Consider the following 8,816-nt stretch of genomic DNA (forward strand, 5'->3'; position numbering starts at 1 on the left):
AATGTTGAGCTACTAATTGCATTACCATAGATCTACTCAAATTTCGACACTTTTTAAAGAATAACCAATAATAATTTCCAAATCTTCAAATTTCAAAATCTACAGCATTCTTCCAAAATGGAAATATTTCATACTTGACTGAGTTCTTATTGAAAAATTGTCCTGAGGTAAAATGGTATTATTAAAACATGTGCTAACAATATTCCCAAATAATTTGGTACAGTATGACAAACAAATAAGCTCATGATTGTGACGAATCACTGTTTCTATGTCTGCATAAGCTCACGATTGTGACGAATCACTGTTTCTATGTCTGCAATCATTTTTTTGGAAATAAAAGGTAAAAAAATGTTATTGTTTATCCTTCAAACTAAATTCAATGGAACGCCAAGTCTATTGCTAATTATTGCACCAGTCAATTGTAACCATGGCCTCCCCAGGTCCGGGGAATTAAGTGGGGATTTTCGGTCCAGCCAACCCCGGCTTTATAAAGCTACAATAATTAGCGATCAGGGATACTTTTTTTATTATTTTGACATTTGTTATTAAAGTAAACCTGGGAGGAAAAGTTTGCCCGGTGTGGGGCTCGAACCCACGACCGCCGGAACACTAGCACGGCGCTCTAACCAACTGGGCTACCCGGGCGGCTGGTTCTAACCGACACTAACTACATTATGTATCCCTGTCTCGAGTCTGCCATAGTCTAAAAATCTTCAAAAGACTTGTTGAAGGCCATTTAGGTGGACAACCCCCCCCCCCCGCTTAAATTCCTTCCCTGCAGGGATGAACTGATGGTAAAATGTCCTTGCACCAAAGGGAACCTAGGTTACGCCCATTACCGGTTAAATTTTGCGGGGAAAAAGCAGACAAAGCTTTGCGGAGTAATGTCACTATGTGGGGGGGGGGGTGCGCATACCTGTGCGTGATCAAATATAACAAACATTTCTTATCATTTAAACCATCATGAAAACAAACGGCATTTAGACTTACCATACAGTTGTCTTCAATAAGTCCATAGCCCAAAATTTTATGATTGTCCATTTCAATCCATTTTTTACACGAATGTTCGTCTGAGGTCACCGGAGTAGGTCCTACTTGATTTGATGCTAAACCGGTTTAAGAAAATGTTCGTCTCCTATGCAGTAACCTCCCCTATTGTACAGTAGCAAATATAAAATCTATCACAAAACCTTCGCCTAACTCTCATAAATGTGATTTAAAAATATGTTAATATTTAATCAACGTGTTTAACGATCTAGCATTCATCTTTGAAACATTATTACAGTATCTTTATCCTCCATTCACAAACACGTGGACATGATAAGCAAAGTACATGCGTATATTTGATAAACGGACAAAAACATGCAAACAGGTAGTAGGATAAAATGATATGAACAATATCATTCCTAATGCTTAGAACGTATACTTGATCAAAGATAATGACATTCAAGACATGAGTTTTTAAACTATCATGAATTGCGTGAAGGGCTATACACTTTTGCAAAAAAAAATACCCCTTGCAATAGTATTTGGATATATTTACTTCTTATTTATCAATGTAAAGCTATCATTCAGTTACGGCAGGTGTTCAATGTAACTGAGCACAATTTAAGAGTGTAAACGAATTTCGTCACTGCTTTTAGCTACAGCTCCTAAACCCTGACAATAAGTGAACTGAGAAAATGGCTCCATTTCAAAGAATCATTTGAAATGGGTGAATTCTGAAACAAAGAATGATTGTTGAGCTTATTTTTTACGAAGTATTAAGTCAATACACAATTTTATAGAACATTTATAAATAATATCACTGACTTATAAATAATTGTTTAACCTATAATAGGTTCGTGATAGTGCTATCATACATATATGTACCCATTTCATATGGCAAGAAAAATAACATACCGTGAGACGAAATAATAAAAAGAAGCCACTTTTGCATAAGATAAAAGATACACATCGAAAGGTTTTTTTCTTTAAATTGGAGTGATCAAATTAAGTTTGTCACTAAGTCAACATAGTTTAATGTACCTACTGACAATATAAGATGGTGTTCTCTAACCTATTCGATTAAATGAAAGACACAAATTGAGCCCACCAGGAAATGAAAATTAGTAAGTTATTCTTTTTAAAAGTATTTAATATTTTCGAGCATCTAGGACCACAAGGCTTCAGAAAAGGATAAATAATTCGCAAATCTGACGCAGTTGTATATAAGATCACTGTTTTAGATTGCACACAACGTCACAAGTGAAAACACCGATGTAATACTCGAAATCATGTAACATCTTGCAGTGTTATTTTCTTGAATAATCTATAATATTAAATCAATGAGCAATAATATCATGGCATGTATAGATCTCAACTTTATTTCTCCCCAGCAGATGTTATACGGTGGAAGTCTCCAACTGGTGATTCCTCCAACTTCTGTGATCACCAACTTCTGTGATCTCCAATTGGTGGCTTTTATCAATAGAAATTGACTGTGGAATTCTCCAGTTGGAATTTTCCCCAATTGGAGAGCCGTTTTTACAAAACCATAATTTTTGATTATTTATTAGATTTTAATTATGTTTATGAATCTAGTACTACAGACATACATAGAAATGTAATTTTCTGTTCCAAATTGTAATATTTGATTTTTTTTCAAATTGCTGATTTTTTCCCCTGTTTCGGCTCATATGGAAAATTCTCCAATTGGAGTTTGCCAAAACCCCGCGGGGGACCTAAAATCCAATTGGTGGCCAACGGGAGAAATCAATTTTGGAATTAAAATTTTCATATTTCTTAAAACTTTTTTTTTAATTTTACTTAAAATATTTCTTATTTAATGGGCAAACTTTCTTTGTGTCGCTTTTGAAGTTGATATCTAAGATAATAAAAAACTAAGTTTGCAAGTAAACCAGATTTGCAAACTTATACTGCATGCTGTTTTTACCCGTTTCTTGCTTGTGCGTGCATTTGCGGTTGCTCGTTTATTTGATAGTAAAGGCTTTATCAATTGAAATCGTAATTTGCTTTCAAGGATGTTTTTATATAGTTTGAAACAAAGATTGTACGCATTAAAAGCCTAGTTTAAGGATTATTTGGCATAATAATCCCCTGTTGTGCATGTCCTGCTAATTGCACTGGTGTCACAGTAGGGGCCAATTTCCTGTGTATTCGGTTTTTGGATCAGGGCCATTAAGGGTCCATTTCTATAATTAAACATCCAAAACTGCACAGCAGGATACTCAGATCGGAGATCTTATAAGACAATTAGGTAATTAGATTAAGATCAATTAACAGACTGAGGTTGTGTACAAATGGGTGTGTCACTTATAGAAGGCTTAAACTAGACCTTTGAGATCAATGTAATATATACATAACTTACCCACAGGCAAAATTAATATCCAATCACTTCTGTTTAGTCTGTCTGACTTGTTTATGATCACAGTCTTCAACGATCAATATCAAACAGTTGCAATCAAGTTAAACTTATAACCAAAGACTGGTTTACACGCTTTCCTATAAATAAGATTGATGATTACTACCTACAGATAAATGATTAAATTACAAAAAAATGCAATATTGCTTGAAAAGCAATGACATACACTTTTCATCAACATGTGTCACAGGACATGTGTTGAATGTATTGAATACATTAATAAAATATATTAAATTTGCATTAAGTCAGGAGTCTTTGTATTTATTACATCCACGATATTCGTATTATTCTTATTTCCTATATTTCTACTTTTGTCCTTACCTTGATCCAACTTAACTCCGCCCTAGGTGTCCTGTGATCATTATTTTACTTTACATTTTATTCTACCATTGTTCGTACTAACCTGTCACGCGTGATTGGTCATCAGGTGTCGAGTGTGTTGATCTTTGCACTTGCCTTCCTGATTTTATAGTGACCAGTCACATTATTGTTAGAATGAAATATCTAGGATATTTTGATTTGTTACAGGTTAGTACATTTTTGGTATTTAATAAGCATATAATATGTGTTGAAATATATCTTAATAACAATTAACATCTGATGTAATTATATCTTTACATGAGTATTATAACTATATAAGTATATAGCCTGAATCTCGTTTGTCTTAATATCTACATGTTTGTTATTTGTATTTGCATTGTGCATTTGTAAATCGGCACTTGCCTTCCTGATTTTATAGTGACCAGTCACATTATTGTTATAATAAAATATCTAGGATATTTTGATTTGTTACAGTGGTTACTCTACACAAACGGATCCTAATTAAAAATATATGCCGACTGGGCTACGTCGACATTGGCGCCCAACGATTGGTTTTGTGTGAAGCTTCAACGTCTTGGACTGAAGTGGAAATTTGTTGAGATATAACCACATTTTGTACATCAGTATACATTATACAGGTGTATCCCTGTTATACCTGTGTTTACCTGGACAGTCCAGTGTGTACATATATTTCCAATACTCGGATTTAATGAGTATTCACGAATTGAGTGTCGTGTTGTAAAGAAGGATTCTCATTGGTTAATAGCAGTGCGGCATTATGCACTTGACCTGGTAAACTTCATCACGTTGACCGGAGGAGTGTATCTTATTGGACGGTCACAGTGCGCGATTATGCATTTGACCCGGGGACCTTTCCGCCTTGAAAAAAGATCGCTTCTATTGGATTAGCCTCTAGCGGCTTGCCATATTTGGGATATCATATCCAATATACCTTTACGGATATAAACATTGTCACGTGTGCGCAACGTTATTTTTTTGGGCCCGTTTAAACATTGTTCCATGGAATTAAACGTTAACTCGAGACGTCGAGTTGGATTTACTTCGTGAGGTGCAGCGGTTCTTCGTGCAGGATTGTGCCACAGACATTTGGATTTATATTTCACCTATGGTGAAATTGAGTGCTTTGACACTTAACTTTGACAGTGTGTTTGTGTTGTGAATGTGTTTATTTGTGTATGGATTTAGGATTAGACCTGTAAGATTTATTTTATTAATTATAAAATGCAATTTTAGATTTTTGTGTTTATATTGTTTAGTTTAAGTGTGCTAGATTTTGATATTAGAGTTAATTGATTGACTTAGTCTTTCATTTACACGTGCATTAGTATATATTTTTTCTCGCTATTAGATTAAGTGTTTCATTTTTTAAGTGCTAATTAAATTATTGCCTCAGATTCTTAAGGTTTGATAAATAGGCATGTAGGTTCACTTGCACGATACTAACTAGCAAATTAATCTTGCATTGTATTTCCCAGTCCTCTCATTGACCTATTCATATCCATTTATCTACCTGTGTCTGAATATCAGTCCCGATAGCCCTGTGGTTACGTTGAGAGCTCGCAGTCTAGAGGTCCTTGGTTCGAAATCCCGTCATTCTACATTATTTTCTCTGATTTTTTTTTATAATTTTTTTTTCTCTTATTGGATGTAAAAAGTACATGCATTAAGATATTTTTGTGGAAAAGCAAATAATAGATCACAAGTTTGAGTTTACTTCAAATGTGATTTCATATCTGATTTTACATTGGAAGTAGATCATTGCGTATACAATCCTTGCAAGGTAGACTTATATAAAATACGCAGAAACCTTCATACGGTATTTTTGAGTTCGCGCTCTCTTGAAATATTGTAAAAGTTTGCAGATTTAAATATCTGGAAAATTTACATATATTTTAAGGATTTGGTATCCGAGGTTTAAATTATTGATTTCTTTCGACACAAAGGTACTGGAGATTTAGCGATAGTTGTAAATTAGTAGTATCCTGTATCTGTATAGAGCATCAGAAGCGATAGCCTAGTGGTTAAGACGGTAGCTTTGTAAGCCTGAGTTCATGAGTTCGACCCCGGCCAGAGACAGGTTGAACATTAAAAAGTTGGTAGTTTAATATTCTGCAGATATCTGTGTGTATAAATGCAATGATAGCTTCTAAGTAATACTAGTGCTATGATGTAGTAATTGCTATGGTGTAGGTAGGCACGATAAATCTACAGATAACGTGAAATTATTATGATAGCCAATAATAGTGAGTTGCTTCCCTTGTTTCTAATATAGTCATTAATTTGTCTCAAATATTAGTTTATGTGACTTTGCACTGTGTACTTTGATTATTGTGTTGATATTGATATGCTTTGTGTGTATTTTTATTGATTGATTTGCGTGTATGTGATTATCTTTATTGTGTGTTTTGTGACCAGTGATGTGTGATTCAAATGGATTTATGTGGAATTTAAGTGACCGAATAGTGTTTTAATGAACTTTACATTTTACAGACACATTTCCAGCGAAATAAAGTTATTGTGTTTGAAGCGTATTTAGTGTTGTGTAAATTGTGAATTATGGTTGAAGGGTTCCCTTCTCAAAAAAGTGCGGAAAACGCGCGTTTAACACGCATTAAACGTGCAGAAAACGCGCGTTAAACGCAGCGGTATTGGCACTGCGTTTTAAGCGTATTTTTCTTACCGAGTGCGTAAAAAGTGAATAAAATTGAACAGAAAAGCGCACTTAAGCATATTTTTTCTGCGCTTTTTATAAAAAAACGCACTAAAAACGCACTTGAGTGTATTTTAAGTGCGTTTTTAACCAAAAAAATACACTTAAAAGGAACTTACACAAAAAAAACGCACTAAGTGTGTTTAAACCGCGTTTTTTTTATAAAATGCGCACTTAAAACGCAGTTGAGTGCGTCTTTTCTGAAAGTGCGTTTTTTACCTCCAAAAAGCGCAGTTAATACGCACTTAAGTGCGTTTTTTAGAAAGAATACGCACTTCTTGAAAGTGCGTTTTTAGTTCGCTTTTTGGAGGTAAAAACGCACTTCTAGAAAAGACGCACTCAACTGCGTTTTAAGTGCGCATTTTTTGGTTAAAAACGCAGTTAAACGCACTTCAGTAAAGAAGTGCGTTTTGATCCCTAAAAACGCGCTTAAAACGCACTTCCGTTTTTACTGATTAAAAGTGAATCTTTTGCATCCAAATTTTATGAAAAAAGAGCATTTTTCTGTGTTAAAAAAGAGCACAAATTCACTCAGGTGCATTTTACCTGCTGAAAACAAAAACCTAAAAGATTCACTTTTAACGCACTTCTGTATAAAAAGCGCACTTATTGACAGAAAAAATACACTTAAACGCACTTCTGTTAGAAAAGACGCACTTATTCACACAAAAAACGCACTTCAGTTAACAAAAGACGCAGAAAAAATACACTTATTTAGAAAAGATACACTTATTACGCAATTATTCATAAAAATACGCAGAATAAATACACTTTTTCAGAAAAACGCAGGAAAAAATACACTTTTTAATGCGTTTTAAGCGCGTTTTGGTATAAAGTGTATTTTTTTTTTGAGAAGGGTTAAGTGAACGTGAAAAGAGATTGATTCGTCGGAACATAGTGAGGGATACAGAGTTAAGTGCTGAGCCTGACAGAATGAATATCGAAAGTGATGTAAGGAGACGTTTTAGTGAAAGTAAAAGCTATGTTGGTGCATATGATCATGGTGCACATGCTATTGAAATGGATAGATTAAGTGACATCTCAGATTTGAACACGATTGATGAATATTTTCACGAGAGTACTTCAATGGAGATACGGGCCATGGAAAGAAGTGTGGATTCAAAAACCAGAGTGAAAGAAAGCTTAAATGAAAGTAACTTAAAATATCTTGCTGATCACTATGAAAGGATAGAGGATACTTTGCGAGAGCTTAGATACGATGATGATTTGCTTGATCAGAAGCTTACAACTGAGCCTATGAGTAAATATGGAATTAGGGCCAATTCCATCGGGGAGAGGGGAGAAATAGAAAAAGCTAAACGTCTCAGGCACTTTGACGATTTGAGTGAGACAAAACTGAAAGGTAGCTATAAAGCTTTTGATATGAGGTATGATGTGATGAAAGATGTAAAGCACAAAAATGTTCAAAACGAAAGTTCTCGTGATTTAAAGACTGAAATTAGAAGTTTAAGATTGGACCAAGAGGAAATTAAAAGTCAATCTAGTAGATATGAGCGTGAAAGTTTGAAACTGAAACAGTTACAAATGGAGGAGGATAGAAAGCAGCGATTCATGATGGAAAATAGACAGAGATTGAACTATGAAATGGAAATGAAGAGAAAAGCGGAACATGAGTTAGTAGAAAGAATCAAAATATTAGAGCAACAAGAGTTGGAACTCAATAAAAGAAGGAATGAAAATGAGAGAATTGAAAGAGATTTAGAAATGAGCAGAGAACATGAAGAGGAATTGAATCATAGATTAATATTATTGAAAGAGAAAGAACAGTTGCTTCTGGATAGAGCTGATAACAGAAAAACTGAATTTAATGATCGAAACAAAAAGAAAGAGGAAAGATTGAAAGGTAGAGAACAGAAAGCTGAAAGCGTTATGTATAAAGTTGGTTCACCAAAGATACCAAACTTGAACGGAAATCATTTTGAGCAGTGGAAAGTGGATGTTTGTAGTATTCTAGAAAGTAATTCTTATCCAGATCATGCTGTAGTACAAGCAATTAGAAACTCATTGCAAGGAGATGTAAGACAAGTTCTCTTGAATCTTAAAACCACTGCTAGTGCTGAAACGATAGTGAATAAGTTGAAAGAAGTATATAGTAATGTGAAAACAGGTGATAGAGTAGTAACGGAGTTTTATTCAGCAAAGCAAAAAGAAGGAGAATCGTGTTCGTCTTGGGGAGTAAGAGTAGAAACATTGTTTCAACAGGCTGTTGAAAAGGGTGAAATTGATGAAGAGAAACGAGATAAGAAGTTGAAGGAAAGATTTTGGAGAGGATTGAGATCTGAAAAAATACGAATGACCACTAGAGTGGCATATGAAAGT

General features: G+C 34.4%; 1 protein-coding gene across 1 annotated transcript in view; it reads right to left on the reverse strand.

Moving 5' to 3' along the window:
- The window catches only part of LOC128238936 (sodium-dependent dopamine transporter-like), a 36,043-nt gene extending 32,441 nt beyond the window's left edge, over positions 1–3,602 (reverse strand). The window contains exon 1 of the mRNA XM_052955272.1: positions 3,371–3,602. The gene's annotated coding sequence lies outside the window, so the exon portion shown is untranslated. The remainder of the gene's footprint in view (positions 1–3,370) is intronic.
- Between the last annotated feature and the right edge of the window lie 5,214 nt (positions 3,603–8,816).

This window comes from Mya arenaria, chromosome 6 (assembly GCF_026914265.1).
Source record: "Mya arenaria isolate MELC-2E11 chromosome 6, ASM2691426v1".
Lineage (NCBI taxonomy): Eukaryota > Metazoa > Mollusca > Bivalvia > Myida > Myidae > Mya > Mya arenaria.